Raw genomic sequence first — 25,589 nt, 5'->3', positions numbered from 1 at the left:
GCTATGTGTGTACAGGTGCGCATAAAGTTATTGTATTTCCCAAGCTATCAAAGAGTGCTAATTGGGAGCGTGTGAAAGTGATTGCCATTATGAATGCACAATTGCACATGCACATACCAGCACGCTTGGGTGCCCTGTAAACACTGGACTGGGTGGCATGCCCCACTGGAATGGCTCCAGGTTTTTGACAGACACTTCATGTTCAGGTGGCTCAACAAGTAACAGTTTTTTAAAGCCCCTTTAAGTTGGCCTGGCATGCTGCCCTTACAAACTGTACAAATGAGAAAAGCCACAGTTATGAAAGGGAGGCTCTGGGGACATGGGGGAATGAAAGAGTGAATGCAGTCAATGCATAAGTCACTCTGTTTTAAATATTTCGTCCGTAATGGAATTATAAATACGATATTTGCATTAAACGGATCTTGCTACGGTGGCGAGATGTTAACTGCCTCATCTGGTATACAGGAGGTCGTGTGATCGATCCCAATTCTCACGCCTGTATCTTTGGAGTTTGCATGTTCTCCCCGTGGTCGCGTGGATTTTTTCCAAATCCTACGGGTTTTCCCTCCACATTTAGAATCAACTTGAGTTTTGAGTATGTGGCTGCTATAAATGTCCACGTGATAAGCCACTTCTTTGAGCTATCATTTGTGGCCAAGTCACTTGTGAAAAAGAGCTTGATAGCTCGGTGGGCCTTACCTGGTAAAATACAAAAAATTGTTTAGATTTAGTAGTTTTAGTTTCAATAACTTCTCATCGGTTCCAATGGAAACTTTGTTAAAACATATATTTATGTTTAATCTTGATTTGAAGCTTTCGTGACTGCAGGAATCCATAATCTTTGGTTCTTTCGATAAAGTCACGTAGGTATAAAATAAATACATTCTTTTATACCTACGTGACTTTACCGAAAGAACCAAAGAGTATATATTCATGTTACCATGATAAACGATCAAATTGTGAAATTGGATGCAACTTTAATATTTGTCATCGCGTTGCAACAATGTACGGGTTTTATTTTTCATCATACTGATTTAGGGGGCCTATTTAAAAGCTAGGTTCTTCAGGGCAAGAGCGTGCATTAGTGCATTCTTAAATATCTAGCTTTAGAAGGAATTTTTGAAAGATACACAAATGCCTGTGGGTTTGTGTAACCACGACGTAAAGATAGCATTTTAAAAAATGTATTTATAGCTGGGGGGGTGAGGCAGTGAAAATGTGGTGCCTGTTGAGCGCTACATTTGAAGAAGAAAAACCATGTCAATTATGCAGCCAGGAACATTCAGCTAAACATGCCAGTTTAAAAGATGATTAATCACGGCCACCGCGTCGGTGGGTTCTGCTGAAATGCTTCGCATATTGTACGCGCCTTAGCAGCAAATGGATCTACAGTATGTCGGTATAAGCCATAAATGCCACCGATTTGTTAAACAAAAATCAATGAGTCGCAAAGACCAGAGCTGTCATCTGGGAAGCAACAATTTATTAAAACTTGAAAATCCGATGAAACCTAAACCTAACAATCTATATATATATGCTTGCTCTGCAGTCCCTGCAGATTACGTCTCTCATCAGCCATAGCCGCAGTGTGATTAAATTATGTTATTAAACCTGGTCAAGCGGAGAATGAGGTGATATTGATTCAAAATCTGACGGTTCGCTGAGGTCTTCATACACGGCGGCGCCGCAGCTTTGTGCATTTACTCACAGTTGCTTGACTCACCACGTGGAGTGTGTTTATTACTCGCGAGAGGATTTTTTTTTGTTTGCCGTCGTATTATCAGCAGTGCAAGAGGCAATATTTTAACCGCAACGTTCGCCAAAATCAATTCTAGTCATAAGTAAAGCAGAACACAGCAGCGCTGCAAGCTTGGTAACTTAATCTATGAGCTCGTCGGAAGTTGACTCAACGTGACATCAGTGAACGATACGTAATTTTCTACATTCGTCAACATTCTGAAAAAATAATTCATCATACCATTTTTCATTGCTGCAAGACGTTGATTCATCAGGAATCCTCTCGGCAGAGGCCGTGTGCTTATACAGATGACATCTGTTTGATTTACTAATGTAATTGCGATTAGGGTTTATGCGTCAGTAGCGCCACTCATCACAGCTTCGAAAGCTGCATGTCGGAGTAAGCTACTTAGAGGAACAGCAGGGGTTAAGCTCAGAGCAAACGGGCCCCAGATTAGTTTGCTCCTTAATAACCTTCGGGTGTGTTTTTGATCTCGGGTTAAATCTTGGTATTTTATTGTATTGAATGACTAAAGAGATTTGATTTGGAATTAGAAACCTAGTGGACAGATTGAAAAAAAGTTCCGTAGAAGATTGTCAAATTTTGTCTCTGTGGGGCTGAGAACATTTTTTTTGCTACAGCTGGATAAGATTGTCAGAAATGCCCCGGTAGGAATGTTTAAACAAAAAAATGCGTGATCTATAGGTCCCATTGACAGCCTTGTACAACACCCATTGCAGGTTGTAGCGTTACGTGACAGGCATGACCTCCCTGCATGCAGGCCTCCGCAAAGTGCATTTTTGGTAAAGGATTGTGCGAATATTGACCGTGCATTATGTACATTTACTATAATAAGCATGTTTTAGTGTAACGTTATAATTTATATATACACTAATAGCATTGCTTTACCGTGATTTATCGGTGCATTGCTAAAAAGGTGGTTGATGGGTACGGGGCATTGTGCCTGACCTTTGTTCGGCAAAACTGTATACATTTTTCTTATGGCAGTAAAGTTTAGTGTCTCGGACTGTGTTGAACATTAACTCTTTGATCTTTTATTACAAGAATGTCATCGGTTGTGGACAAGAAGTTTACACCTATTGAGGTTAAAATCAATAAAATACATTTTCTGTGACCTCCGGTTCGATCAATAAATACAAAGTAACTTTGTGTTTAGCTAAAGCTATGTGATGGATGGCTATACATTAGCAATAAATAAAAGGGCACATGGTGAAAGTGGCTTGTATAGGTCAAAGGGCATTCCTTGCTAGGGTTCATAAGCACGTTCTTTATAGTGGAGTGTTACTCATTCTTCGAATAGTGCACTGCACCGTTTACAAACATTTCATAGGCCAAAAGCCCCCCGGTTATCCAACAATCTGAAGCTCCAGGATACAATATTAAAGTTTTCTTAGTACTTTCAATTAATTTCGACCGGCGGTTTAACAGACGGCCATAACGACCGGTTTTTTTACGGTCAAGAACGCCACACGTATTCGTTAACTGTTTATTGCCCTCTTTGTTTCCCAGAATGCATTTCCCCTTTACTGGGAATGGCATGGAGTGTATGGCATTTGATAATTCGAAAGGGTCACGGCGAAAGCTGTGTGGGTCACGTCTCTAGGCAGCTGTAAGTATCGTGTTGCCCATGCCACCAGCATTGAAGGAATGCAGATAGCTGAAACCTGTTTAAATACTGCTGCGTGGCGTAATTCGCATCGACGATAATTCATCGCTTTTTAAATAAACACGCCGCAGGACAAAAACTGCTCTGACCTGTTGGGCTTTTTGATTTTATCCAATCGCAACAGACCCCGGCAGGTACTTTTAAAGCACTTTACAGTAAAACATTGCACTTAGTACTTTTGTAAATATTCTGCGGCATCGCTGGTTAATGTTACGACGTAAGGAGAGAGAGGGATAGAAAAAAAACCGTTCTTAAAGCAGTGCAGGGGTACGTGTACCCTCTAATAAAACACAGCCACTTGGGTAGAGGTGGAGCAAGTCAGGATTTTTGGGGCATTTAAACAGGATGACAAAGCCTCCGTCCATCAGCGTGACTCACTGGGGCGATGAGGGAGATTTTTTAAATTTTGTTTTTTCAATGGCGTCACACAGTAACACTTACAAGCAACACGAAGTCACCTCGAAAAATGTATTCATTAAAGCTCTTTGAGCAAGGCTGCTCAGCCTGATGAGGTTTATGACCCTGTTTATCATGAAGAATGTCAAACAAAAGTGATTAAGCGATACTAGGCACACAACACAGCACGACTACACGTCCAGAGTACGAATTACGTTATCATGACGGCATATGAAACGAACGAAAAATGAAGTATAAATTGGGCATAAAATAATTGTGCAAGATTTGTTTTGTATGAATAATCGTATTACATGATACAAATGTGTTGTGGAGTTGTTGCTTTTTTATATTTCATAAAGTTGTTTACTTAAAACGTATTCCATGGAATAGTTTTAGTGATTGTTTACATTATTACCGTGCGGAGAATGACGTCATGTTATACCACCGTTTTTCTCTCTTCGACGAAGACCATCATCACGAATTGTTTGATGTCGTGCCTCACACAAGTACAGTGTCAAACAAACCATGAAGCTGCAACTGGCCGAGGGAGCACAATTGAGTAGCCAGCAATGCAGCTCCCACGAACTTAGAATCACAACACGTTTCCAACGCAACCAATAACGACCTCACTGGGTGTATGATAAACTAACGCACTGAACAAATAATGTAAAGTAACGTCATTGTATGATTAAGGGATGACAAACATTGCGCAAGGTGTGGCATTTTCAAATAATTCTCACTGTTGAATAATGACGAAACGGCACGCATAATTATATTAAACTTAAAAAAAACAATGCTTTCCAGCTTAGAGATACCGTAAAAAAATTTCCTTTGTCGTTTGCAAGCGTAATAGTGCAGATCTGCCACCATTGGCAAGCAGTGGCATAAACGTTATCATCAATAACCCGAGTCCTAAGGCCCTTGACACTTTAGCGCATGTGAAGCAATGCCCAGCGAATCAGAGAGGAGTAGGCGGAGACGTTCGTTGGGCAAGCAATGACATCAACACACACACACTTGCATTCAGTGTTAAAATCACTCCTCTCCTTTAGCCCCCTCAGCCATGAATACATAACAATGACAATGCACTGAACAGTAAGTCACCGGTTATTCTTGTATATGGGGGCTCGGATTCATTATTGACATCATGCGGAACGCCGAACTGCACAAGCGCAAAAAGTACCGACGCCGTAGTTTGTGCAATTAATCTAGATTCGAAGCTTTCGTGACTGCAGGAATCCATACTCTTTGGTTCTTTCGGTAAAGTCACGTAGATGGAAATTAATAGATCAATTAGTTACACGTAGCTGAGAGTGCTTAGTTTTTAATTGGCTTCAAAGGCAACATTCCTTGGCTCGGGGAAGGTGTTACACGCAGAGAAGAAAAACAAAGATCTAAAAAAAATTGTCATCAGCGACTGCAGTCTGCACGGAGATGCATGCGGCACATTGGAATGTTGGTTTTGACTCGATCTCAGAGAAAGAGAGAGGTATGTATATAGGCTGATTAAACAGCATGTATTGATTATGGAGATTTTTTTTGGAATGTCGCAAGTAAAAGCAGGTGATGTGAGTGAACCATTTTTCGGCCTTGCACTGCAACAACAACTGACGCTGAACAAAAAAATTACCGGGAATGCAGCAAAGCCCCTCGGTTGCAACCACCACCAAAGTGTAATAAAGAGCATGTGTCAACAAAGCGGTGCGAGAGATTACGAGTACAATACCCTCATGCACGAACCTGACAAATAATAATAATAACTGTGACCCCATGTAACCTCATTTTATGATCGGGGTCAGAAGGGAGGGAAAAAACATTCATCATATCTCTGCGTTAAAGCTTTGTTAAGTTTACGCTAATTAATAACTTTTCGGATGGTTAAACATTCACATTTGTGTTTGTTGCCATTCTTTAAATTGCATTGTACGACAACATTCACGTGACTGTAATTTAGCTCCTACGATGCGTGTGCGTTTTTGTTGTCGTTGTAACGTATATTGTCGTTTTGATACGATATCCGAACTTTCGGCTTTACGTGCTGCCCAGAAGCCCCGCCCTAACCCCCCCCCCTAACCCCCCCCTAAACCCCCCCCTCAACCCCCGAGATGAAGCTCAGTGCACCGGAGCGAAACGTCGGCGCACGTCGCGCGGAATAACGCGCGGCACGACCCGAGAACTCAGCAGAGGGCCCGACGAGGGTGCAACCACGAGACCCGACACAGCAGCAGCAGCAGCAGCATCGGGGGTCTGCATCGCCTCTCTGCAAGTCCACGTTACTGCAGGTGGCAGTGTTGAGTATGCCGTCTTGAATGGAACGGGAGGGGAGGAAAAAAAGTACGCAAAACACCGAAAGCTTACCTTTATCTCACGGCATTACATACTAAAGCCAGCGCATCTAACAAATATTTAGAGTCAATTCACAGCCGATCCCACTGTGAAGGGATCTCCAGCGGCATTAACGGCTTTTATTCGATTTTGCAATGTGTCCAATTTTTTTGCAACGTGCCCGCAGATTTCCCAGACTTTTAAATGAATATCTCAATGAGGCGGGTGGGGCCTTTACACCGCGCGGACAAGAGATTTGAATTCTGAGCTCATTTGTGTTGTTCATTTTCCTCGGCGCGGCCGATTGTCTTTGCTCCGTTGACCGGCATCGAGCATAAAATTGCCAATAAACAGAAAAGGCCCCTGACACCCATCTGCATTTGGGTGAGCTCAGCCGGTCATAAAACAGATGTGGGCTTTGTCCCGAGCCATGCAGATGATGGAGGAAGTTAAAATATTAGCCAAGACTTTTGGGAGAATGGCATCTGCATTTTTATTATTTTAGTCTGGCTGTGGCCAGGGGGATGTGTAGCCACCACCCTGAATGGCTCCCATAAATCCCATGGCTGTCGTAAAGGGCTGCATGCTGAGCGCCCTGCTTTTTTATTTGGTCTCCCTTAGCCATTGCTGAATGCGCAACCAGTGTGCTGTGATCACGGGCGCCCTGTAGGCCGGAACAAAACGCACACTAAAGTTGCAGGATGTCTCTGTTTAAATCTGGATGCTGGAGCATAGGTGCCACTGTTTAACATGAGCTCAGGCAGAGAATAGAGCCCCCGTTTGAACATTTGATCGTGTTGTACCCCCATTTTTGTGAGAACCCAAGACTTGGAAAAGTGTTGTTGTTTTGTAAGCGTTATATCGGGTGAATAATTGCAACTTTTAAACTACAGTATATATAAACTCCCCCGACATTCTGTTTGTTTTCTTTTTCAGCAGTGATTGCGGTTGGTTGGCATTAGATGCGAACGTGTGCAATTGCAGTCTTGAAATGCTCAGAACAATTATTTTAAAACTTGAGTGCAAATGAAAATATCTATATTTCCAACAGTACATGTAATGTTTTTTTTTTACAATCCATTACGTTTTTTTTTAATTGGCCTCGATGTAATTTCACGGTGGCAATGTAAACACACAATGGACTCATCGGTTCAATTTCATCTCCAGGCACGGCAGTTGAGACGATGGGACCAGTTGATAAACTCCCGGGGGGGGGGGGGGGGGGGGGGGGTCTTTGTCCACGGGGCACAACCACAGTCATTTGATCGGCAGGGTTCGTGCAGTGGGGTACAGCACAGTTAGTTGATTGCCAGGTTGCTTGTGGTGGGATAAAGTGTGGGTACTCCCACCTCTTCCAAGACATCTGGCCAGTGTGGAAGAGTAGGCCAAACACCCTCTCGAGGGGATCTCTTGAGCTGCCTCCAGTGGAGGCCCTTCCAGTAGTGGTGTGAGCAAGCAATTGCAAGGGCTTCATATGTACTTTTACTTTACCAATGTAATACTATGTATATAAACAAAGTTAATTAAATGCTTTATGATTATTTCTGCTGTCTCACAGATGAGGCAGGCTGGATGAACTTTTAGTGCATAAACAGTAATCAATGCGGCGACCCTGCCTCTCCGCTCATTATCTCATTATTCTCGTCCTAGGGTCAAGGGTTAGCCACATTAGTCAAAATTCATCAATGCAGATCAGAGGCTTTTGTTATTTAAATTGTCATGATTAGCATCATTGCAGGCGGCTGCATTCCTGGCACGCAGCTATTGTTACAACATTACAAGGACAGGTCTTCTCTCTGTTGTGTTTTTTAAAGCGTTTCAAAGACAAATGGATGTTGTTTGTTTTAATATTGTACGACCATTGTTACTAATGGAAACAATTTTCGTAATCCTAATTGAATATTTCTGATAAACGTATGATTTATTGTTTTTACTTTACAGTGGCTTTAATCCTGGTGTTTAATGGTTTGTTGATGAGTGAAGGAAATGGAAAAATAAAAACATTTACAAATTCAGAAATATGCTTTCTAATCGAATGCTGAACCTAAACACGTACATGGAATTTTTTAAACCATAACCGCTTCCAAAAACATGCCTAGTTACGCGAGTTAGAAAGTAAACAAAGCATAAAATTAAGTTAAATATTGACACGTAACTACTCGGTGGTGAGTGGAGTGCATCGAATCCGGTAAACCGAGTTCGATTCCCAACCACGGCTGACAATCAGTGGTTGAGTGACATCTCAACCGGTCTTGGACCCCCCTCAATTCAACTGGCCCACACGAGGGAGGGTAACACAGCCCCCATGGCCAGCACGGCATGGGGGAGGCCTTCATCCAGCAGTGGATTTACAAAGGTCTGTAAAATGTTACAAGTACGTTGATTGCCGACTGCGCGCGCTGTCAGATGACCATGACGACAATGGATGATGAAAGCGACTTCCACATTGTCCAGTTAAACAGCGCAATTTTATCGAAAACAAAGCACTCGACGCGAGCACCCCGTCTTGCCAACTAACGATGTGTGCAGTTTCTACGGCAGATCTCTTGGTTATCGGGCACACTCCGCGCAAGGGCGACTCCCGCTGCGTTGAGTGGACTTGGGGAGGACGGAGTGTTAATAGCCAAACCCGCTTTTTGTACAGCAGCTCACGTGCTGTGGAGGCCCCATGGTTGGGGACATGCATGCGATGGTGCGACGGGTGCGCGCGCGCGTGCGTGCTTGTATGCTCAGTGCCCAGCGGAGGGAAAGGCAGTGGGATTCCTTCCCACCCGGGTTTATGGCGTGTGACTAAGTCCACTGACCCATACCGCAAGAGGAAACACCCTTTTCCTGCTGGCCCTCTCCTGCCCGATTCAATCAGTAAGCAAACACGAGCCCAAGGCCCTCACTCTGCTCCCCGCCACCATGACAAGTCCAAACCGAGACGATTTGTCATTTTTTGGGGGTCTGGGGGAGGAGGCGGAGGGCAGTGTTGAGTTAAGAGGGGAGGGTGCAGAAACGTGGAAAACTGAATATGGATCCACGATTGTTTGTCGCAATTTGGGAATTCGTTTTTTGCGTATTATCGGATAAATTTTTTTGAATGTTTTTTCATCAATTTTCAAATATTCAATTAAGCCAGATGGCTTTCTGGGTGTCTCAAGGTGGCCGGATTTCCCCTACGGATGTTAGGATGTCTCCCCCCCACACCCCACCCCGCCAGTTAACAAAAGGCTACAGCGATCCAATTGAGATATCTGGTCATCCTAAGTGGCTTGACTGTTGCACCGCTATTCCATTAACCCAGGTTTGTATTTTTGTTGGCTTGTGTACAAAAGCGAGACTTTCCGGGTCACATTAGCCTCATTACAACCTGGCTCATCTGGCGATGGGAAAGAAATGAAGAAATCCTAGGCGACTACCACATAATAACCCATCCATTCATGTGTCAGATAAAAAAAAATTCACACCATCTCCCATGATCTTGCAGGACTAGTATTGGTAGAAAAGGGAAAAAAAAGCAAGAGACAAAAAACAATTCGTTTGGGCAGTTTCAATGAACCAAACAACCTCAGAGTCCTAATTTCAAAATCATGCTCACATATATGGGGTCTCAATTTAAAGGTAATTTTCTATTGTTTTTAAAACATATGGCTTATTTAGATACTCATCCCATGGTTTGGCACATACATGAAGCTGCATGCACCAAAACCACCATCCCAGCATTGGTGACAATCGGTTTGTGTGAGTACATCCAACACCGTAGTAGTTTTTTGTATTCTACTCATGAAGAAGTAGAACAATTATTTATATCTGAAAATGTACGTCTGATCTCGCTAAACTGCCCCTAATGTGGACATTTAAAACAGTACACATGGCTTTCGTATTGGCCAACAGGCAGGGTGTAAGGCTGGGTAAGTGTAGCCCATGCCAACACAAACGTGCACAATCCTGCCTAAGTACAAGGTATATGAAGCAACCAATCACACTTGTATTTAACTCTGGATTCTGTCCAACAGTGACTTAGGGGAAATGCATGTGAATTGTTAGATGATGTAAGAGCATAGCACATTTCATGTGCAATCAAACAACACACAGAGAGACGGGTGTACTGATTTAAAAAGCAGTAACATAAATAATTTACAAAACATTCTTCTGTGAAAACAATAAAGGTTGAAATTTTTTATCCAATAACTAATAGGGGTGTAAATATTTACCTGGCTTAGGAGTCAATTCATTGTTTTTATTCAGAGTTATTTTGGGTCATGATTTCGTTAAAGAGTTAATTATATAAACTTTTTTCAAAAATATGGTGAATATAGCAACCTATAGTGGCTGCAGGGGGTCGTGTGAACTTATTACACAACATGAAATCGATACCTATAATACATCGATATAATGCATCGATATGATGCATTATCTTCTTGGTTCTTTCGGTAAAGTCACGTAGAAGGGAATTAATAAAATAATAAAAATAAAACATAATAAAACATGTTTTATTTTTATTATTAAAATAAAACATAATAAAACATGTTTTATTTTTATTATTTTATTACTTCCCTTCTACGTGACTTTATCGAAAGAACCAAGAAGATGAATCCCTGCAGTCACGAAAGCTTTAAATCGAAAAATGATGCATTATATTGAACGTAATCAATATTAGTTGATAATTTGATCAATTGTCAACCCACTACGTGAGTATAAAATGTAAATATATATTTTTATAAATTCGCTCTCAACAACATCAGATAAATCTGCACTCAAGACTCACTCCTTATCATCATAAGTATATTTTTAATACTCATGATATTTTTTATCTTATTATTTGTGCACGGGCACTTTGATCATTTTGCGAATTCCACTTTTTAGACATAAATATTGATTGATTGAATACGCGGTAACTGTGCTCAGAAAAATAATATATTTGATTGTAATTGACACAGGGTTAGGTTTGCTTTGGGCTAAAGGTTAATTGTCTGAATGGTTGAAAGCAGAGCTGTGGCTGACGTTGTTTTCAGTTCACGTTTCCGCTAGTTTTTCTCGGATGCACTGTGATCGCAAATGTCTTCTGCGAAAGGTGCAGCATGCAAACATTGTCGCTTCTGCAGCCAGCAAGCTTGGGATAATATGCACGCAGAGCGCTAGCCGTTTGAACTCATTTCGTACGGATATATTTACGTACATTTTTATTTTATTTTACAAAGTTGCGTTTAAAAGTCTTAATCTGTTGTTGGTGAAAAAGATCGCGTTCGCCATCGTCTCCCAGAGTGGCATGTTGAACTCATTGCAGATGATCTAACGTGCGTGTTTTTAAGCGGCAAAGAATGTTTGACCTTAGGGTTAAAAGGTCAAATATTTAAGAGAACACAATGTCAAAAAGAGAAGTTATCGCCACACGTTTTGGCTTTTAACTTATCTCTCCGATCACATCCGCTCAGCCATAGGAAACCTTTTATGTCCCCATTAATGCAGTTAATGTCAAGGGTAATTGTGTTATATAAACACAAATAAATGTATAACCAGTTATAAGTGTATTTGGAATTTTAATTCCAAAGATTGCTTTTGTGTTTGGTAGTTCTTTTATATTTACGGCAAAAGGGTTGATTGCATTGGCTTGGCAAATGCATCCGAAAGTAGGTAATTCTCATAGATAGGAAAAATATATTAATCTGATCTAAAAACCTATTAAAGTAATGTATTATGGATATATGGTATAAAAACTACTCTTATTTAATTTTGTATGTATTTCAAAGCAAATCAAAACTTGCATACGCAGGTATTTTCAAGTCACAAATGTTCAGAATAAATACTTTGAATTTACAACTTAATTTTGTATCATTTGTATATTGATCTTGTGGGATATTCTATCTATTGTTTATGTTACGTGAATACCTATGTTCATATTTTGTTAAATATATTTTCAGTGTTTGCTATGTCAGATTTATGTCTTATGAACTTTTGTTGATGACTACATCTTAATAGTTTTATTATAATAATATACGCCTGGCCAACATATATCTAAAAGGACAGGCTCCGCATACCTAAAGCTTATTTGAGCCTTAATTGGTTTCTAGCAATGACTAAGAGGAAATTATAAACACCAACTTCAACTATATTTTTTTGAACGTGACCTCCATTACATGTATAAAATAGGCACATCGTCATGGTTATAAAAAGAAAGTATCCATTTATTGCAATACATGCAAGCCTATGATTTTTTCTCTAAATATTTCTGTGATTTAATTTGCGTTTGTATTCCACAGCTTGTGCGCACACATTAGATTACACAATGCGGCTGCTGTTCCCGCTAAATGTACACAATACAAATAGTTTTCGACAAACATTATACTTGTAAATAAAACAATCTGCGTTTGTGATTAACACAACGAGTGTAATTTATTTTACATACACGTGTCTGTTTTAAACATATTCAATGTAATATTTATAAGGTTTTCGTTTATCTGGTTTGCTATCGCATACAGTACTTTTGCACTGAAATGGATTACATTTCATCATTTGTACAAACGACAGTAGCACATTCTGGGATTCTCTGTGAAAGTCGGTTTGGTATATATTGAAAACCTGATGTGCACGTTATTTGCAATCATAGGTTTAATAAACCAGTTAAACAATTTTGCATCCAGTCCGATGAGACACTACAGAGAGAAAACGAGTAGATTAGTTACCTCTGTTTTAGACAAAGATTCGTATGTTGAACTTCTTTCGCACTGTATGAAGGCAACCTTGCTAATTAGAGTTGCCAACCGTGCGAAACAGAGTAACGTTAATCTCTCTCTGTGTGCCCTATCTTCTCTCCAAGACATCAGCGATCATGAGTTTCCATTTAGTTCTGTCCATGCTGTTTACCCAAGAACTTTGCATTGGATACCCCCAGCTGCATCCATATGCTCAACTTGCTTGTGCATTTCATTTGCTGTCTTCCCCGACTTTGTGTACCTATAAGTTTTCAAGACAAAACATTATATTCAATCTCTTGTTTTCCCAACCAATGCCCAAGAAATCAAACTTGCCTTTCTCTAATTATTCCTGCAAATGTTCTATTTTTAACAGCTGTGATGTCGTCATTGTCACCACCATCTGACCGAATCACAAACAAACAATGAACTCCATCACCTGGATTACATCGAGGTGTATGCGTTCATCTTTTCTTGTAGTTAACTGATTTTTGTGGTTCGTGTTGTAGATACTTTACGTTTTAAATGCAAAGTAACCATGTGACTAAGGGATAAGGTTCTTACACAATGGTTAAAAAGAGGAAAATAAGGTGAGTGTATAATGGTTGAGTGACTACACGGTCTTGATTAAGCTTGGTGTTTTGTGAAGATAGTGGAGATTATACACTCCAGACTATCGCAACTGTTTTATTCACGGAATTTTTTTTTTATTCTTCAACAAAAATGTGTGCTCGAATGCTTCAAATAAAGATTCAGATTTTAAGACAGCTGTTTCGTAGTGGGATTGTTGTAGATGTGTTGCATTGGATTGTAAAATCAAGCAATACATTTTAATTTGTTGATGCCTAAGCAGAATTTTATTAAATGTTTAAAGGTCCAAATACAGTCTGATAACTTATTTTGTAAAAATTTTTCTGGAGTGTGGAAGAGACACGACATGGGGGGGCCTTCATCAAGCAGTGGATTGACAAAGGGCTGCAAATAAAACAAACTAACAGAGGGTTCGATCTGCCGCCACTGAAATGTCGAGGGTTGCAGTCTCAGTCCTGGTTGACAAGATTAGAACATTCAACGCCGAGCTGAAGGTTCTACAGGAGAACGTCACATTGTTATTGGGAGTGGAACAGCTGCAATTCGTCGATTAAGGTAGATTATTATCAATTATTAATCCCACGATATGTGCATCGAATTGTACGTATGTTGACATTCTTTCGCACCGTTACGTAGCCTAACCGTGCTGATGGGAAGTGCGGAGGAAGGTCAACTCAACACAAAAGCAGGTCTCAAGGAATGAGCTTACAATCTGGATTCTAATATGTAAAAGAATTGTACTTGTGTGTGTGTGCTATTTACCTGCCACTTTCTATTACTTTTGGATTCAGGACTTCTGCAAGCCTCTTATAATTTTGTTGATGGACAAATGGACAGACAAACGGAACGCAATAGCTTAGTACTTGTGTATGTATATGTTATGGTTTTAAGATAAGTTTCGAAATATATTTTTCCCCTGGGCAACGCCGGATACTTCCCGCTAGTATATATATGATAAGTGATGTCGTTCGAATCGCATACGTTGTAAGTAATTGGTTCAAGTCTCCTCTGCAACCACCATTCAGTGGCATGCCTATAATCGTGACGCTACATCGTGGCAATTAATCAAATCACCATGGGGAGTGAGCGTTGCAATTTATTCCACTCAATTGTTATAAATATTTGTGATTACTTAGTAATGGAAACTTTCAGGGGGTTTTGTGTTATCTCATTGATCACATTTCTTTCACTTGAGTTTTTTTGTGTGGTGGTGGTGGCGGGGGTAGTGGTGTTTTTCTCACTTTTATCGCCTTGTATGGGTCAACGGTGGCTGGGTATCAACACACTGTCCGCACGCTCGTAATGTTTCAGCGCATTGTACGGAAAACTGTTATGATGATGCCTCCAAAAAAGAAAATCTGCCCAAGAGGCATTCGGCCAAGCGTCCGTATCCAGGTGCGTTTCATTATGCGTGCCGTTTGTGTGTGCAAAGCAGATGAGTGTCTCTGTCCGAGCCATTCCACCCAAGCCTGCCCTCCCGACCTTTCTCAGGCCACTGGCAAGGAACAAAAAAAATATCCAGCAGGAGACTGAGCAGATCTACGACTGGGGGGGGGGAGTTGTTTGTTTGATGGCATCGGTAAATACAGAGCCATCAATAATCGGGCTCTCTAATGCACTTTTCAAGGCATTGCTGGCAGATTTATGCAAAAAGTCTGGTCTTTTCTGCCGGCCGCTGTTGCCCTCGTCCTTTCAAAACCTTTGAAAGCTTGGGAGGTAGCGGAGGCAGATAATGACCTAAAAGGATCAGATTTCTTCAGCAGATGGCTTAGGGTTAAATTTGCAGTTATCAAGTGTCTTGGACATATATATTTTTATGCACTGACTGTATATGCCTGTAATGTATGTAATGTGTCAATGGCATGGAATGGCAATATTTAAATTGCATACAAACAATTGCATGTCAGAAAATCATATTTCACATTCGCATGTTTTTTACATATCACCAAATTTGCTAACGCTTAAACTTTTTTTCTATCTGAGCGGTACCATCACATCGCTTGACGCATCTGCGATTAAAATACGTTTTTTTAATTGTTGTGCGTGCGCGTGTGTGCGTGTTGCCTGCATTGGTATCTGATCACATGCAAGCTGCTAGTTACGCAAAGCAAGTTGAAATACTTTCAGAGGTCAAGACACAGAAAATTCTCTTGAGCAGCTCAGGCCGAGGAGATGAGTCGGGACAGAGAGCAGACAGGCTGGGCGCAGAGCTCGTCCTGGCGTCACTGGCACTACGCAAGCGCTTCATATTCATTGAATAATAAATAGCGCTGGGCACGGTGGCACCCAGACGGTGAGGCAGCGATGGACCCCGGCGGAGCCGGAGACGAGGCGATGTCCAGGGGGAGAAGACAGCCCCCCCCGCCCCGGGGTCGATAAACTTGCAGCCAAGGGGAAACTTGGGGCTGCTATCGACTAACGAGTCACGGCACGCCTTTAATGGCAAGGCACGTGTGTGTATAAATACAATCGTACGTCACGAGCGATATTGATACTTGGGTGTAATTCAGCTATCTTTTTGATGATATGTTGGGAGGAAGCTGAACAAAAAAAAGTGGAGTTTGCTGTTGATATGGGAGCGTCGCACGCAGGTGAGCTGCAAGTACTCATCAACCCGTTCTGAGTATGCATTACCGATGGTGCAGTGTTAGCCGCCGCCAGCGCGCGCAAAAAAGAGAGTTTTATTAATTCCAAAAAAAAAAAGAAGAGGCATTTACAACAGGATGTGCGTCCTGTCCTGTCCTGTGGTTATAGAGCCTATTAATTTGTAGTGGCAGGATGCAGCACAGTTTGACTACGCTGTCATAATCATGTGCAACGTTCGTGCCTAAAATTAACCATTCATTTGAAATAAACAGCGTGTTGGCAACATCAAGAAAGCACCGTAGACGAGATCTGAACAAGTGGGCTTCACGTGAGTAACGCGACGGAGAGCAAGTCAGTGGTTTGCGCTGTGCCATGAAACCCAGAAACCCGAGTTTGATTCCCAGCTACATCTAACACGATCGGCTAGTAAAATCGCGAATGGCCATGGGCCCTCCTCTTCACCAATCTGCACTGACCAGAGTGGCAATAAAGTATGGTCAAACAACACCCAAAGATTTACAAGCCACGTGGAGATTTTCATCCAGCAGTGGATTGGCGAAGGGCTGCACATGATTGTTTTATGATATGAGAAATGGACAATGTGGTACTTTGCAGCAGAGCACAACGATATTTTGTCCAACATAGCAATTTCAATCACTTTAATATATTTTTTAAACAGCCTTAATATAATTAGCTGCACATTCGAATGTGTTTGCATGGTGACCATAACAAAATGGAATCAGCAGAAATTAATGAGATGCAAAACCATTTAAGTGACGCGTTTTTGTTTAAACCCACTGAGTACGTATAATTCAATTAGTACGACGTGCCCAACACTAACCTGGCACAAAAGTGGTCTGTGTCAGCCTTTTTATATCTTATGACGTCAAAAGTGTTACCAGCCAGCGTTTGCAGGCACACAAATCCTGAAAGCGTTTCTAATTGTATTCCTCTCTGCTTTTGTGTTAAAATGCAAACGCACAATGCCATTAAATCAAGCGGCATTGTGACCCGCTTTTTTTTGATACCTGTACAAGTGCAAACAATATTTTGACCGAAAATGTAATTTCCTTCACTCAGCAGAGTACAATGTAAGCGATTTTTTTCCCAAGTAAAAAAAGATTAAATATGAAATTTTACAATAATATAAACTTATTTCCCGCCCCCTCCCCTCTCCATTCCTGGCAGTTTTGAAACAAATAACTTGGACTGTGCCTGAGGACCAAATGGCAAAAAGTACACAATACTGAATTGGGCCTTTTGTCAGAGGGCATGCGGAGATGAATGGTATGCTTCTCAAGCAGCATCTGAATAGAATGCCTACATCAGCTTGGCCTGCATGGCTGGGAATATGCCTTCACAAACCCTGGAATAACAAATGTGCACCGAACAGTGGCATGGTTGATGCAGTCAGTCAAGAATCCAAAATGGTTTCACTGAATTACATTTCTTTTCGCGGTCTCTGGGAAGCAGAGCCGTCTTTGTTTCTCCTGGAGGCGGCTAACAATGGCGTGAAAAGTTATCCCTCGACTGCAGAACGCCAAAGAGGTCATATTATTCGCCACTCGCGAAGCAGGCTCCCAATTTTATTTGCGCGTAGACCGCGGAACACTGCACACTCTACGTGGGAGACAAGAAAAAAGTCCGTTTATGAAACTTAAATATACAGCGATAAAACATTTCGCGAATCGAATTCTGCCACACGTTTTGTTATTAAAAAAAACGTGGAAGTTTGCCAATGAGCACATTGCAAAACTTGATTTACATCCGTGAAAAAAAATGTTTTCGCTTTGTGTATTTGCACAATGGTTCGTTTTTTTTACACGTATGATTACACGTCTGCGATTGTTCCTTTCATCGTTGTGTTGCTGTTGTTGTTGCAACGCCTTGTGCCAGCTACAGATGCTTGCAATAAAATGCTTCCACAGCCAAAGAGGCTTCCAGGGACTTTCCCTACAGACACGGGTAGACGCCGGTAAACACAGGGGACGGACTGTCAGCCACAAGACAACGACGCTGTAAAGTGTAACCCGAACAGCGGTACGCCACGGCGTTTCTGTTTTGTTTGCAATTAATACTTTGAAATAAAACAGAGGTCTCTCTTTGTGCATTGCCCGAGATTGCCATCATTGTGCATATCCACTTAACCCTCCCCCCCCTCTCCACCCGCACCGAGCAGGTAGGCCAGGATGCTCCTGCTTTTCAATGACTCTTTGGAAATCCTCCAGAGGACCCATTACTGTAATGAAGCTTCTGATTTTCAGTGAATTGCGTACGTGCACAGGTGGGAGCTATAGACGGCTACACGCTTTAAATAGGATGGCAGATAATAGAGGATATGAAATCATAATGCGAGAGGGAGGGCTTTGTGTGGGGTTTTTTTGTCTTTTCGTCCGTCACCACCCACAAATCCATTTTACAAATGGACAAAGTAGGTTGCAAATACCACGTTCGCAGGGTGAGTGTTGATTGATGGAATATTGTTTTTATAAGCATGTTACATGCTTATTTATATTTGGCACTGAAATCTCAATAATTATAATGTTCAGGTAGATGGATGGCGTAGTGGTTAGGCCATTGTGTTCGTGAACCAGGTGGTCTGAGTGGTTTTTTTACGTTTCCATTTCTTGGGTTTTGGAGCCAGGCTGGGCCAGGATTGGACACGGACACAACTCCTCCACTTTTCACCCAGGCAACCAGAGGGCACAGACTCCAATACTCCTTGACTCACCACTCGAACAACAAACAATTACAGATATTTGAGAATGCACAATTTCAAAACAAACATTAGATATACACTTCCCAATAATGTTAACTGAAATAACATCGTTTAAAACTTTAAATACTTAATTCATTTTTTATTCCCAGCCACGGTGATTGACACCACCACATTTAGATATCATTTCTGTTAGCTGTGACTGGGGATTGAACTCGGGTCGCTTGGTGCAGTGACGCTAACCACTGCACCATGCCGCTGTCCAATGAAATCTTAAAAGGATGAGAGATTCGTTCAAAATAAGAATAAAAAAGGACTGCTACAGTTTTCATAACCCATTCTGGATTAAGTGATTACATGAATTGAACACCTGCTCATGTGTTACAGGGGATACTGATGGGGTGGGCATAGGTTGTTGTTTTCAGAAAGAGGCTCGTTGACAAAGTGCCAAAGCCTGCCCCTTATCTCTAATGCCTTATTCGCAACCGTAAGCACTGGATGTTGCCAACATTTCTTTTTTTACATGATTGTAGAACATTATGCACTGGTCACATTTTGTCCATTCTCAGTGTGTGTGTGCGAGCGCGCTGCGCTACGAACCCAGAAACCCGGTTCGATTCCCGCTCACGGCCAACACCAGTGACGATTATCTGAGCCGATCCTGGTCCTCCCCTAGGTCGACTCAGTCTTAAATGAGTCCCTGGTGCGATGTATAAACATCGCCACGTGGGAGACAAAGGTGGTCGGGGCATGGTGCTGGCCACCCACTCTCTCGTGTGCCATCCCGGCCTTCATAGGTGCTCGCTATTCGCACTTGCCCAAACATTCTGTAAAAGGCTATACAGGGGATCTCTGTCTTTATATGATATATCATAATTGTAACATAGCCTGATTGACATTGACTGTTGAGAAAAGTAAGTGGGCTTGGGCAAAACCCTTGACGAGAAGAGATATGAGGGCCGGTGGTCGAGACGAGTGGGGGAGAGAACATCAACTGAAAGGACTGAGCGATGAAATCCACTCGTGTGTCGGTGCCAGCCGGGTTCATGCATCGTGATATCACGAGACGATGCCGACGGTTCAAGGAGGCCTTCATCCAGCAGTGGATGGATCGTGGCTCATGATAATAATTGCAGTTAAAAACATTGTGGTGCTTGATTTTTCGCATCAAACCAGCTCGGTATGTCTCGGCAGTTTGCAGTCCACAGCGCTGAGCTCTTACCGCATTTATTTTCGTTAACAACTTTCCGTATTAGCGCCTAAGTCGTTCGCAGAATATTAGAACAGTTTATATTGTTTTTGGTCCTGAGCGCCAGAGAGAGGGTAAGAGACAGCATTCAGAGGAGCAGAAATTATTTACTTTTAACATTCCTGGCCAAAGCGTCAGCTGCGTGTTGATCTGCGTGGATTAACCTGCCCCACAGATGCAGGGTGACCTGCTGCCCGTGCCACATTAGCATCGTGCAATAATTAAATATCGTGTCCGCAACAACAAAAAACCCAACGAACTGAAAGGTGTGCCAGGCTGCCCACATCACGGCGACAAACCCTGCATCTGTATTGTTTGAAGAGTAACTGTCATATTGGCCGTCGCTGGAGACACGCACTGCGGAGATCCATCTTCCGCGCTTCCAGCGGTATTGATTTCGTCCTGACAGCGGCGTTCATGCTTTCTGCATTTCATGCATATTTTAGTGGGAATTAAGCAATGCGGCACCATGAAATGCCATGCAGTCTTCCACACGCAATTACGGTTTTTAATTCGCTTGACAACTGTCTTAAATACGATTAAACTACATTAGCCCATTCCGTGTTTGCCCATTTTTCTCCACCTCCGGGTTTGATGCGAGCCAAACGCGCATTGCGTTCGCCGAGTTAACATCGACGTATAAATGTTAACCGCTGAATAAGGAGCACTACTCGTGTAATAGTACATGGCAGGACTGTAAGAGATGGCAACGACTTCATCTAGCAGTGACTGATGATGAATTGTTTTTTTTTTTATCATATTACTATTGTGGCCGTTAATGTCACAGTATCGCTTTAAATTAATAACATTAGAAATTTTAATAAAAACACAACATTATGGATATTCGTGCAACTGTTTGGGGGCATTTATATTGATTTGCCAGTCATCGTCAATTTCCACTCATTGGGGGTTAGTCCACGTGGCCTGCATTCCGCACGGGTGAACGCCACGGGATGACAGGAGATAAGGCTGCTTTCCGGGAGAGCTCCCAACGCGGCTGCAGTAGCAGGTATTCTGGTAGCAGGTATCCCGGTTAACACTCATGCCGACATTATTCCGATTTCATTACACTTTATCTCATTAAAATTATAATCATTTTAAGCCCTTTGTCAGTGCTCTGATGGATGAAGGCCTCCCCACATTATGTCAGTTGTGGGGGGAGGGGGAGATGACCATACCTCACCATGTGTGCTCAATGAGTGCTGGCGAAGGGAGGGAGTAGACCAGGATCGGTTCTAATATCACTCGCCCACTGATGATGGCTGTGGCTGGGAATCGAACTGAGGTAGTTGGTTTCTTAGCGCAGTTCATCGGCCAATGCACCACCACGCCTCACGAATTACAATGTTAACAAAACTAAAAGATGGCCACAATGGTATTGAAAACTAAAACAATGTTAAGCTGCCTCAAAGGATGGAGGGACATAGCCTGAGTAAACGTCAAAAGAAATCACAATATCTGTCTGCAGATGTTTTTAAATGGTGGTTCTTTGTGTAATAAATGTTTGCATTTCTCCATATTTGGGCTTTCTTTTTCCTGTGATTAAGTAGCATGAGCTATTAAAGATAATAGACTTTTCATTCTGCATCGCCAGTGCATGGTGAAATGTCTTCGCTGGGCAATAAAAATCAAATGTAACACTTAGGCTTCATGGGGCGAGTTATGTTCAGTGTAAACAATGTATAACCCGGCAAAAATTGAAATCATCACCGCAAATTGCTCTAATCAACTTCACGTCGTTTTATTGTAGTGCCGTATCATGAGTTAATATACACTGAATTTTTATTTCTTTACACTTCATAAATTCTCCATTATGGCTATGGCCGTAAGTTGTTTTTTTTTCCCGAGCAAGATGGGGATTCATTAATTTAAAAAGCAAATTTCTTTCCGAAAAAAAACTCATTATAAAACTGCTTTAAGTTTGCTATTAAGCTGCGTTAGTCATTACCGCAGCAATGCACTAGCTGAACTGACAGTCAGAACGCACTTTATTATGCAAACATTTTCCAGTCACCATTTAGACTCCCCCTGTGGCAAAGTAATATTTACCAAGCAAACAAAATAACTCTATTAGTTATTTTCATGGGATACGCTTGAAAATCCAAGAAATGAATTGTAAAAAATATGCTTAGGTGATTTTTGTAACCCCTAGTTTCAAATTAATCTGAGTTTTTTATACCAATAACCTACACTTAGCAAATGCAATGCTATCCTAAATGCATACATCCCGGTGCGTGTAGGTGGAAAACAGTATATTGTGTTTTGCTTGATGTTTTCTACGTAATGTTATAAAATGTACTGTTGCTCTGATATCTTATTCGAGCCTTCAACATTCAACATTCATTAAGGGGGATATCAGCTACAACGTATTCTTTTTTTTAAAGTAAAAAATGGTAAATGTTTATTTTGCATAAAAACGACAGTAAACCAAAAAAATGTGTCTGCAACTTGGATAGATTCCTGTTCGAGTCCTACGTCGTCAGTTTATCATCGCTTTGTTGCGTGTCCAGGCAAAGCCATGAGTTGGTCCATTTGAGGCTTGTTTGGCACAATTAGCGGAGTTTAGTCGCCAACATTACACTGCTTCCCAGGGAGTACACCAGATTTTTCGAAAGCGGCTTGTGACTTCACGGCTGTTTGGGATAATTTTGGCGGGAATGCAGGGACACAATAGGGAGTGTCGTGGGATCTCTAATGGGCTCTCTCCGTTTGCTTCTCAGTGCAACGGCCTGACGCTTGGACAGGTCGCCCGCTCAGAGGAGTCACAAATATGGTATTACAGTCGAAAAGTCATCGGCACCAGATGTTATTCTATTCACAGTTCCCTTATTAAGACACTGGAGACACACTGTTGATTTTGTGTGCGTGTATATATACACACACACCGTAGTGTCGTGGTTAGCTCGGCGTGCTATGAACCTAGCGACCCGAGTTCGATTCACGCTCACCAGTGACTGGTCTTGGGCCTCCTCTAGGGGGACTCAGTCTGAAATGAGTGCCTGGTGCGGTGTGTAAACATCGCCACTAGGGAGACAAAGGCGGCCGGGCATGGTGCTGGCCACCCACCACCTCGTGTGCCGTACCGGCCTTCATAGGTGCTCGCGAACAGCACTTGCTCCTACAGTCTGTTAAGGCTATACGGGATCTTTGTTGTTTACATATATATATACACGTTGGCTCTACTTTCCATCTGCAAATCACATCTTCAAGTAATACCGCATGTTATTCGCATGTTTTTTTAAAAGTAATATATGTAAAGAAAGTACCGCAAAAGGAAATTAATATGTCGAATGATGGCCGTAGATCAATAATGAAAGTTAATATTGGCCCTGAATTCATTAGTCTAAAGATTTAACATTGCTTTCAAAATTATTGTTCTATCAAAAGCAATTATTAAAACAGATTTATCAAGAGGAAACACCACTCGGCAGGCAATATATACTTTTTTCCATCGTCAGTTATTTTCTCTAATCGAAGAAACACATGCCTCTGAAAGTATTGTGTGGGTTAATGGTGTCGTACGCAGGAGTTCAACGGCGATGATTAACGAGTACCTTAATTATGATATGAATCATATCGTATGATTCATGCACTGCTATCAGATGCCGCCGTGGCGTAATGCTTGGCACAACGGACTTGCAATCCAGAGGTCACCAGTTTTATTAGAGCTCATGGCTTGCGAGTTGAAACAATGGGAGCAAGTTTTTTTTTAACCCCTCCCTCACTGCCCACCAATGTATGGGAATACCGTAGTGAATCGGCATTTCGTGTGTGGTGGGGTTAAGTGTGGGTGCTCCCACCACTCTCAAGATCCCTGGCGAGCACAAGAACAGTAGGACTCGATAGGGCTTTCCTGGAGCTCCCTTCAGTGGATACCCTCTCACCAGCAGTGGCACGGGAACACAACTGCAAAGCTCAGCTGGAAGAGTGAGCGGCTCGGCTGGAGGAGTGAGCGGCTCGGCTGGAGGAGTGAGCGGCTCGGCTGGTAGAGTGAGCGGCTCGGCTGGAGGAGTGAGCGGCTCGGCTGGAGGAGTGAGCGGCTCGGCTGGTGGAGTGAGCGGCTCGGCTGGAGGAGTGAGCGGCTCGGCTGGAGGAGTGAGCGGCTCGGCTGGAGGAGTGAGCGGCTCGGCTGGAGGAGTGAGCGGCTCGGCTGGAGGAGTGAGCGGCTCGGCTGGAGGAGTGAGCGGCTCGGCTGGAGGAGTGAGCGGCTCGGCTGGAGGAGTGAGCGGCTCGGCTGGTGGAGTGAGCGGCTCGGCTGGAGGAGTGAGCGGCTCGGCTGGAGGAGTGAGCGGCTCGGCTGGAGGAGTGAGCGGCTCGGCTGGAGGAGTGAGCGGCTCGGCTGGAAGAGTGAGCGGCTCGGCTGGAAGAGTGAGCGGCTCGGCTGGAAGAGTGAGCGGCTCGGCTGGTAGAGTGAGCGGCTCGGCTGGAAGAGTGAGCGGCTCGCAATTGGAAGTCTTGACTCAGTCCACCATCCCTCCACGGACGGTCGCCAAAAAGAGCATCACTTTGCCAAGAAATCCACAGCGGTTGTCCTCTGGATAGATTCGTGCGCCCGCCATAGAAATGTGGAATGTCCACCACTGGCGTAAACTGGAGATAAGCTCCGCCTCATTTCCTATTGGAGCAGGAAATCACTGTGCCTCTTGGGCTTCATTGTGCGATGATTTAATGCACTAAGTGTAAACAAAGAGTGAAAGTCGGAGGGGACTTCATCTCGCAACGTTCTCCTCATATGCCCCCAGTGGCTGGGTTGCACAGCCCAGGTTAGCGGCCTAGAGTAATTAAAACGTCAAGCAGCTGTCGCCCCAAACCATTCAAGAGCTCATCGTTTCTTTGCATATCCAGTAACAACGGGGGCATTGCCGATAACTTCTCTGCTTATGTATAATTCGAGCAAATTAAGTAGGCGCAGTCGTACATTTGGTCAGGATTCTTTGTTTTTCCCTCGTACGAAAGTTTGAAATTAGATGTTAATTTTTTTTTCAAATTACAGTAATGTATCTAATATGGATATTGTATGTGAACAAGTGAATCATATGATCACGTAAAAATATAAATAAAGCATGCACAAAGGGCAATATTGAGCAACCATCTTCATACATAATGTAGGTATTGTTCGGAATGTAAGATTACTCACTTATTTTATACACATTTTTTTCTCTCACAAACAAAAGTAGCCAAGGCTGTTCAGGTAAAGGTGCAGCCCTGCAATGACTCACTCACGGAAGGGCCTCCACCAGAGGGAGCTCTAGACAGCCACTCTCGGTGGCGTTTGGCCTACTCTTCTACACTGTCCAGACGGCACGAGTACCCTCACTGTTCCCCACGAACATGTGGCCTGCTGATCCACTAATTGAAGCATCCCCATTCATACTGCTGGCTGAGCGCATTTAAGGAACTTGCCGATTGGTTCGAACTGCCATGCCGCGAGATGAAATCGAACCAATGATTTGTGTACGTATGTTGAGCTTCTTTCGCAACCTATGTAGCCAGCCATGGTGATCGGAAGGACAATAAACTAAACGCAAAAAAGCAGTTCTAATGAAATTCGTTTTAAACCTATAAATAACAGTGTAAACCTCCAGTGGCTTCCCAATATCGGAAGGAAGAGCGTTCCAGACGGC

The 25,589-nt window shown here is 42.6% G+C and overlaps 1 long non-coding RNA gene across 2 annotated transcripts in view; it reads right to left on the bottom strand.

The window, feature by feature from the left end:
- Positions 1–12,381: 12,381 nt before the first annotated feature.
- Positions 12,382–25,589, bottom strand: part of LOC133340414 (uncharacterized) — a 34,458-nt gene continuing 21,250 nt past the window's right edge. For both annotated transcript variants that reach the window (XR_009754901.1, XR_009754902.1), the window contains 3 exons: positions 18,617–18,733; positions 17,824–17,953; positions 12,382–17,620 (listed from right to left, as the gene is read on the bottom strand). This is a non-coding gene — a long non-coding RNA (uncharacterized LOC133340414). The remainder of the gene's footprint in view (positions 17,621–17,823; positions 17,954–18,616; positions 18,734–25,589) is intronic.

The sequence above is a fragment of the Lethenteron reissneri genome, chromosome 9, assembly GCF_015708825.2.
Source record: "Lethenteron reissneri isolate LAM-NWPU_2019-01 chromosome 9, ASM1570882v1, whole genome shotgun sequence".
NCBI classification, from domain to species: domain Eukaryota; kingdom Metazoa; phylum Chordata; class Hyperoartia; order Petromyzontiformes; family Petromyzontidae; genus Lethenteron; species Lethenteron reissneri.
The sequence above is the reverse complement of the archived record's forward strand: the minus strand, read 5'-3'. Positions and strand labels throughout refer to the sequence as shown.